General features: G+C 34.8%; 1 pseudogene; it reads left to right on the top strand.

Annotated features, from left to right (window-relative positions):
- Nucleotides 1–299: 299 nt before the first annotated feature.
- LOC145659847 (antigen WC1.1-like) overlaps nucleotides 300–10,141 on the top strand; it is a 43,650-nt pseudogene continuing 33,808 nt past the window's right edge.

Genomic DNA, 10,141 nt, shown 5'->3' with positions numbered 1-10,141 from the left:
GTTGGGGCTAATATGATGGAAGTTTCACGTTTCCTTTGATCCGTGAGTCAGGTCAAAAATTTAAAAAATGATCTTGATATGTTTTAACTCATTTCTACGGGAGGTGGAGTTCTGTTCACCAGCCCTGACGTTCTTTTGATATATATGGAGAAATAAAAAAATACCTTTTTGATTTGTCACTGAAGACGTTTGATGATTATACTAATTAATAGTGTTTGTGATTGATGGCTGTTAGAGACACACTCTCTCTCTCTCTCTCTCTCTCTCTCTCTCTCTCTCTCTGTGCAGGGCAGAGGGAGATGGACAGCTGTCTGACTTTAATTCTTCTGATGACCACAGTCACACTCACTACTGCTGGTAAGTACTCATGTCAAAACACATTTGAGCACATAATCATATTATTATTATTATTATTAGTAATAATAATAATGTGTTTGCTTATATCTTAACACTATTGTAAGTTAGTTATTCCTTGACATTTTTACATTTTTACATCTAAACATAAAAGAAGGGACAGAATAGACAGGCAGACATAGATAGCCATACATAACTCATGTGCAGTTAATATGGGCTTTTTATCTCTCTTTTTCTCTATATATGTCTCTGTCTCTTTCTTTATATCTCTGGTATCTTCTATTTGGTATGCAGACAGTGTGAGACTGGTGGATGGTGGTAGCGCATGTGCTGGGAGAGTGGAGATTTTTTCTAGAGGACAGTGGGGAACAGTGTGTGATGCTCACTGGGATATGAAAAATGCTGCAGTGGTGTGTAGAGATATGGGCTGTGGGGAGGCTGTAGATGTACTGGGTAATGCTTACTTTGGACCAGGATCAGGACCAATCTGGAGGATTCAAAGGATGTGTACTGGATCAGAGCCTATGTGGAAAACATGTGGAGCTCCTAAAATTTTGAGACGACTTGAAAGTAATCATAATAAAGATGCTGGAATGATCTGCTCAGGTAAACTGTGCTAATTCTCATTCTGAAATGTAATTTTTTTTTTCAGTGGTTCACTGTAAAACTTTGTTTAATTGTAAGAAACATATCACATTTTAAACATCACACTTCCTAAAATCTTTTTGCCTACTATCTTATTTATTCATTTATTAAAAAACAAATGCTAAATGATGAAAAAAGTCTTTAAAAGAAACAATATTAGATGAAATGGAGATAAAAAAGTACTGAGGCAAATGGAGTTTGGGAAACATACTAGACCAGGGAAATATCTAATCTTGTCTTGTGTTAATCTCTTTCAAGGTTTAATATTATCTGATAGTGAACAACATTATTAACAGACTAAGACAGTCTGCCTTCTCAAAGATTAACAGGCTGTTTCATTTCATGTAACATAAGTGATAGTGTTCATATTTGCTTGCTGGTGCATGGTTATGTGTCCTCAACAAACATAGATGGCAGCTTTGTAAAATTATTATTATTATTATTATTATTATTATTATTATTATTAGTAGTAGTAGTAGTAGTAGTAGTAGTAGTAGTAGTAGTAGTAATAGTAGTAATATTATTATTATTATTATTATTATTATTATTATTATTAGTAGTAGTAGTAGTAGTAGTAGTAGTGATGGTGTTGGTGGTGTTGGTAGTAGTAAGCTGCAAAGTTTTATTATATATTTTATACATTTGTAGGGTTTATTTATTATCATTATTATTATATCTATGATGATATTGCTCAATCTTCCACTTTATCAAGACAAGTAGAATTTTACATAACAGAATGCATGTAATTGATCCTTTCCATAACAGCTTGATTTTTTTCTGTTTTTTTTTAATGTTTATTCATTCATATTACTCTTGTTTTCATTTAATAATACACATGAGCATATGAACCTCTTTGTTTGGATTAAATTAAGATGAGCTAAATTGAGTTGACTTTAGGTTCTGACTTCTGAATAACTTTTAGAAAAGTACAGTAGGGACAGAAATGTCTTAATTGTATCATTTGCCTCCATAAGTTTCAATACAGTTGGACTGAAAATATAATATTTGACTATTTATATATTACATATTGTCACACTTAACATACAATATATAATATATACAAATTTGATATAGTATATATACCGTATAACTAATGTAAATGGAACTACTTTTAAAAACCTTTTATTTTTATATTATGCAAAAATATCGGACTGATCGCGGTGTCGTTTCGGTCTTGAGTCGAAGTCGGTCTAATGGCCTTGACTACGGAACTGTTTATATATACTATGTCGGAGAAAGAAAATATCATCTGCCACACTGCACTCGTAGAAGACTGCTGAGGAGAGATCACTGCATGATCAGTTTTATTTTTTCAAAGAAGAAGCCTAGTCTTGTAACTGAGTTAACACGTTTTAATAATTGTTTATTACTGTGGCCTATGCGCATTTTTAGCGGGAAAACTTATCCATCATTTTAGAAATCACAACACGCAATCTTGGCGGATGTGTTCCCTTTTTACTGTCAAGCATGCTCGGTTTAGCTATAAAGTATTTAGATAGGTTTCATTAAATATCATTTTCAACAGTTCTTATGGAGAATGAAATAAAAAAAAATCTAAATCAATCCATAAACAAAACCATAAATACATAAGTGAATAAATGGGCAACATAAAAGCAATTTATTTATCGATTTCTTTGTTCACTACGGTAAACCAACATAGTAGAGAAAGCAGTGTGTTCGATTACTCTTGTCTTGTTTTTGAATCACGTCTGCACATTAAATATTTCACACCAGCAGTTTTGCGGTGAGGCGAGAAAGACGTCACAGCTTGTCACAACGTTTGCTGTTTAACGCCAGCTTTTATCCCCGATGTATGGATTCAGATTCCTATGCCGTGGCGATTCTAGCATCTATTGGGGCCCTAAGCAAAATTAATAGAGGCCCCTCCAACCAGTGTTCATCACCATTATCTTTTAAATAATCTGACACCAGCAAGAAATTGCAAAAGTACTATTATTTTCAGAATATAAATAAAATAGCATTTTAATGAAACTATATAGTGTTCATTATATTAAAACCACGACAGATACAATAAAATACACAAACCACACTGCACATATAGCACAATAATGTATAACAATACACCTCAATAATTCAGTATACACTTTTACAAGGTTCTTTCCCTCTAAATTTAATAAATTCGCATTTATAGCTTGACATTTAGCTTAGTCAGACACAGCTTTCATCAGTTAGCTGGAGAAAAATGAATCTTCAATTGATTTAATTCCCCCCTCCAAATCACTCCATTACCTGTGTTCTATAAAACTACAGGTAAAACATTACCTACTCTAGAACAAGAACAAGTTGACTGGTTATGAAGTTTTAATACTGTAACTACTAGCGTCTACGTTCTGACAGCCTGATAGGCTAGCTACACTATTGAGTCAACTGCCTGTATACTGACTCTGACTCATATCATGGAAAACTGAGCTGGACACACTAGGATGCTTTGCAAGCTAGGTTAGCTAATATTAAATGTCAAGGTAAACAAATGAAATAATGTAATTCTAGTGGATGTTATGTTATTCAAGTGTGTCTCCCACACATTTAAGGCTAGACTTGCAGGAATTAGTTATTAATCATTATATTTAATTGGTATTATCTGCCCCACTCACTAGTAATGTTTTTTTCTCCTCATCCTCTTTTTTTCTTCTTTCTCTTTTCACTGCCAGAAGGATAACTCCTCTTCATTTTTGTTGACTGACTTTTGTTGGTGACAACCTGTTGTCATTATTAAACAAATCTTGAACAATACTTGCAACAGGAGGGAGTGGAGTCAGACAGGGCTCGCTTAGGGAACTGAGGTCACAAACTGTCATTGCAAACTTTGCACATTGCCATTGCTGTAATATAAAGTTTGTCAGTTTACAGCATTAAATGATTTTTGCTACAATTTCTCAGCTGTTTTAATTTACAATATTATTTCTTTCTTTCCACCCACTGACATGCAGGTCTCCAGACGTATCTCGGCATGCTTGACTGACATTGCATCATGGATGACAGCCCACCTGGTACTCCCTGGTATCACCATCCGAAGCTGCCTGTAGCCTGGGCGTAACTTTGGACAATCAGTTGTCATTCTCAACTCATGTTTCTAATCTAACCCGGTCTTGCAGATTCCTCCTTTGCAACATACAAAGGATTTGACCCTTTCTATCGCATCCACATCCAAACGGTGTAGTCTCTCCACTGGGGTTCCACAAGGCTCAGTATTAGGCCCCCTTCTCTTCTCTTTGTATACTCATTCTCTTGGTGATGTAATATCTTCTCCTACCACTGCTATGCTGATGACACCCAATTATTTCTTGCTTTTCCACCCTCTGACACGGAGGTCTCCAGATGTATCTCGGCATGCTTGACTGACATCGCGTCATGGATGACAGCCCACCACTTGAAGCTCAACCCCAGTGAAACCAAGCTTCTGTTCATCCCAGGTACTCCCAACCCTTACAATGACCTCAGTGATTCCTTTGAGAACTCCCTGGTATCACCATCCGAAACTGCCAGGAGCCTTGGCGTAACTTTGGACAACCAGTTGTTGTTCTCAACTCATGTTTCTAATCTAACCCAGTCTTGTAGATTCCTTCTTTGTAATATTCGACCCTTTCTTTTGCATGAAGATACCCAGGTGCTTGTGCAGTCTCTTGTGACCTCAAAGCTAGACTACTTGCTACTTGCTGGTCTTTCTCTAAGAGCCATCAAACCTGTACAACTTGTCAAGAATGCAGCAGCACGACTGGTCTTCAATCTTCCGAAGTTCACACGTAACTCCACTGCTGCGCCCCCTTCATTGGTTCCCTGTAGCTGCACGCATCAGATTTAAAACCTTGATGCTTACCTAAAAAGCCAAAAATGGACCAACCCCTTCATATATGAGGTCAATGGTCAAAGCCCGATCTGTACCTTGAGTACTTTAAACCTCATGTACGGCTCGGCTTGAAATACCTTGCTTCAGGTCTCATGGACGACAAGCATCGAGATTATTTTCTGTCCTGGCTCCAAGATCGTGGAACGAACTCCCACTTGCTGTCCGGACAGCAGAGTCCCTTGCAGTCTTCAAACGCAGACTGAAGACCCATCTATTTGCAGAATATTTAAAGGACAACTGACACTGCTCCGTTATTGACTGACTAATTTAGTACTTATTGTAGGACATTGTTTATGTTGTTTAACAAACTCTAGCACTTATTGTTTATAGTACTTATCATTGTTTAAGATAGACCTTATGTATTTTGCACTTCTAGGTATCAGCATTCATTCATTCATATTCTAGTTCATTGGTATGTTTGATTCTAACCTACTGTACTGTACTAGGATATATTGTATGAGTAAATGACAAAGCATTTTTGTAAATCGCTCTGGATAAGAGCGTCTGCTAATGTAAATGTAAATGTAAAAGCACTTTGGTAGATTTCTGCTAAATGCCATACATGTAGATGCAAATATAATGGAATGAGAACAACAACAACAAGAACAACAACAACAACAACAACAACAACAAAAGGTTAATAGAGAAATTCTAAAGACATATTTGAATTCAGCATGCAGAAATTCTTACAAACAGCTTTTTCGTTGCTCTGGGTCTTTGTCCTATCTTAGTTCTTGTGTTATTTTTAAGCTACATAAGGTTTTTCATATCGGCTAAACATTGTGTATATAACATAAGACACAAGTATCACACTGAATTTGGTAATCACTTTGTGATTAGTACAGTTTCTGGGAATATTCCAAGCTCTTGCCCAAGGTCACTTACTAGACATTTTACTTTTCATTATATTTACATTGCAATTAGGTGACCAATTAGTCAGACTGGCTGGCTATGTAGCTAGATATCCTTCGTTGCACGGCTAACAACTGCACCTCTATATGGTCAAAAGAAATATCAGTTTTTAAAATCAATAATAAACATTTTTATAATCTCAAAACCTTTATAATCTTGAAAATATGCCACAATATAGGGCATGCCTTCCTGCTCACCATGAATTCAGTTCAGCTGCTGCATTTATTTTTCTACTGTTTGTAGTTTATAGCTACGTAGCTAGCTTGCCTTTTTTTTTCTTAGAATATAATTGATATCTAACCACATTTTACTTTCTTATTACTAATTAATAATGCACATATAAGGAGAGTGAACTGATTTCACAGTTCGTGTGATGTGTGAACCTCACAGAAAAGTATATATTGCAACTAGTTTTCATAAATTTAATAATTTGAGTCCCATGCCAGAAAATATTCGCTGTTCATTATGTAGGTCAACTGACACAAAGCAGAGGTACTCAGTGATCATTTTTTGGGATTTCACTAACCATCCCACACTTGACAGCTTGTGGCAAAATGTACAAAATGTAATTTTGTAATAAATGTATCTGCTATTTTTTCACTTCTCTTCATACAGCATAGAATCTCAGCAGACTGTGGCAGTTGTCTTTTGATGACACCTGTGTGGAATATGTGAAGACTGATAGATTTGCTGCAACATTACATTTGGCAATGTTTTGTATGTAAGTGTAATATGTGTTACATGCCAGGAGAACATATTACTGTCGATGGGGAGCTGTTTCCTAACAAGGTCCACTGTCCAATGCACCAGCACATGCAGACTGCTGATGGGCACAAACCAAAACCAAACATGATAGCAAAAGGTAATGCGTATATAAATAATGTTGCATTATTGACTTACATTTCATAAAACAATTTCTTAAAAATATAACATGCACTTCTCTGAATTCTTTACAGCATGGAGTTGATATTATAGACCAGAAGGCATGTACATATACAAAGGAACATGCAAGTGAACAGTTGCAGTTGTTCTATAATATGCTTGGCCTGGCAGCAATGAATGCACACTTTTTGTACAAGGCATATAAGGGGTCCACAGAGATAAGAAGAGATTTAATTCACACCCTTGCAAGGGAACTGCAGCATCATTTCCTTGTCCTCTCATTAACCTTATTATGTGTACTATGCCTACAATAAATTGTTATTATTGTTATAAATAGGCCTAGTTATACTACTTAATTGTAGTGTGTCTGTATGTGTGTGTGGGTGGGGGTGCGGGGGGTTAAACAATATTACAGCAGTTTTTATTATCAGTGTTATTATTAGAATGAATTGCACATACAGGAATTCTAACTCGAAGTAGTTACACCATCTTCTGAAGAACAGTGTGTGTAATAATATTTTAGTCATGAGGAACATGCAGCACTAACGGATATACATAAGTGTAAGTGTAAATTACCAATGTACTATAGGCTCAGTACTATGTTTACATGAACTGTAAATCCTTGTGAATTGTAACAACTTGAAACTGTGTATGAAATGTGCGTTGTCATCATTTTAATTATTTTTAGTATTGTACAAGCTTTCTGTGGATATAGGCACATTTCCTTATGAAAACTTTCAGAATTTTATTCATTCTATGGTTAAATACATATCCACATTTGAGAATAGATAGGTCAGTATCAAGCAAACACTATTAGTGTTATTACAATGTGTTATTACACTGATATTACAATGTGTTGTTATGACATGTAAATGCATTACATGGTGCTATTAAATTATTACAGTGTTATTAGCTTGTTATTACAATGCATCATTCTTGTGTGTAGCCACTATTAGAAGTTAACTGTAATTATATTTGCTACAATGAATGTAGACAATAAATCAAATTAAAATTGTTCTAGACGACATATTTGTATTTGTTTTGTCCTCTCATTTACTTTATTATTCTCATTGTTATTACATGGTGTTAATAAAAAGTTATTACATTGTGTTATTACATTGTTATTGCTATATGTAATTACAATGTGTTATTACATGATTACATTGTTATTAAAATGTCTTATTACACAGTGTTATTACAATGCGTTATTAGGTGAAGGTAGTTGGAATAAGTAGGTAGAAAAACCCTGTAAATATGCGTATGGCGAGAATGTGTTCACACGTTACATGAATACCCATTGCTGGCAATAATGGCAATAATTAGAGTGTTAGGACAGTGTCCCTGATCTGTGTGTTCTTTCTGTGGGCTTATCTGATGAAGAATATTTGTCTATTTGTGAATAAACATGCAGCATTTTGATGATTCACACCAATGTTTTATAGCACAATTTACAATAGCAGCAAAGGTGCTGATACTAAAAAGGCCACTTTAGTACAATTTATCTGTCTAGGTTAAATGTTTAGATTGCATGTTTGATGATCAGTAAGTTAGCAACTAAAATGACAACAGCAACATACAAAAGTCTTTACATGTACATGCATATGCACAGTTCTAAATGTAACTGTTTACAGTAGAGCTGTATGGGCCCTGCCTCATTTAACTATTCACTGATCTGATACATTGGACAATGAAATCCGCACAGACTGTGTGAAATATGCTTTTATTAATTCCAATATATCAGTGTGCTTTTGTATTTATTTTAATGCAAATTCCCTCTAAACATTAAAAAGAAAGAAAGAAAAATGTTAAACATGATGGATTATAGAGCTACATATGTAGATATTTACAAAGCTGTTACTTCAGATGGAGGACAACATGGTGCATCTGAATCAACCATAAGAACATTTTGTTTTAGGTAAAAGGGGAATGGTATCTGTACATCACCTAGAAGTGACATTTGCCCTTGCTGTTCAAGAGATAAGTAGCTTAGCAACATAAGTCTCTGAGGTCTAAATTGTTTGTCCCGTGATTATACAGGTTTGATTAATGGATGCAAAATGGTGACTGGGTATTTGGCAATAAAATGGATTTGTGCACCTAATGATTGAATGGGGACTGCCCATCATGAAGCAAGGTAAATAAAATTGTCTTTACTAAGTTGTAATGTATAGCTAAATATGTATTTTTGAAAAAGAGACTGAATTATTAATATAGCCACAACAATTTACTATATTTTAGGAACACAGAAACGCGTGTTCGTTGTGTATGCTAGTGGATAAATTGTATGTTAGTGGATGGGTTGAACAACAAAATAGTTGCTCATGTTACAATGCCTGTGGAATTCAGGTCAGTATCATCTCAGCTAATAAGGAACTATACTACTATTTTGAGACGACGTTTCAAACATGTTTAGGGCTGCAGTTGTAGACCATGGAAACAATATAGCAGCACATCATTACAATTCTGTAATGAAATAGCATCTAGTTTAAACATGTGAAACAGTAATTAGAGGGTTGTGTTTATGGGAAGGCATGTAATAAACCAGACATGAAATGTAACACTAGTTACTTTAATCACAAACTAGTTGTTTTAATCATTCATAATTGTGTAATAATATTTTATTCATTACAAAGTTTTTACTCACAAGGCTATCGTCAAGATTGTAACATCTGAGTTTGGTTCAAGAGTAATGGCATCATTATAGATCTCTACCACATCCTCTGTCAAAATGTAAGATAAATGCCATCAGACATCAGTGTCATTGAATGTCATTCATGTGTTAAAGACTGACAGTGCAATATAATGTTAAAATCAAAAGAAAGAACAGTTTAACAAAACTGTTGATGCAAGATTCTGACAGGATCACCTTTGCATATGTAACACTCTCAGGACAAAGTTGCACAAAGTTAGTCATACAAAAGTTGGCTGCAGATAGAAGTTGCCTATTTGGGCTGTAGTGTGGGTAATTTAAGTTATTAGTAGTACTGTATTTTCCAGAAACAAGGTGGTTATATTCAAACATACTTTCTACACTCTCAGGAGCCTGTGCAGGTGTGATGTCATCATAATCATCTCAAGTTTCAAGTTTGGTTTATTTGTCACATATATAGTCATACATGGTATAACTCACAGTGAAATGGTTTTGTGAGAGCTCTGTCCAAACTGAGGAGATGGAAAGAAACAGGGTGCACAAGGAAATATATATATACAAAAAACCAAAAAAATATATAACAATGTATGTACAGTATATGTATAATATGTATATATACACAATGTAGAATGCATATATGGATATATGTGTGGATATATATGGATCATCTGGTGTGTTTTCTGTCGCTAGGCCACCTAAATCAAATACAACAATCTGATACAGTAATTTCTGTAATCATCTCTTTTAATTTTAATGAAGTGACGAATTAAACAAATTTACTTATCAGACCACTACTGGTGATGGCATCATCATAATACTCATTCTTTTGT

This window comes from Electrophorus electricus, chromosome 11 (genome assembly GCF_041902795.1).
Source record: "Electrophorus electricus isolate QZ-2024a chromosome 11, ASM4190279v1, whole genome shotgun sequence".
Lineage (NCBI taxonomy): Eukaryota > Metazoa > Chordata > Actinopteri > Gymnotiformes > Gymnotidae > Electrophorus > Electrophorus electricus.
This window is presented reverse-complemented; position numbering and strand designations above follow the sequence as displayed.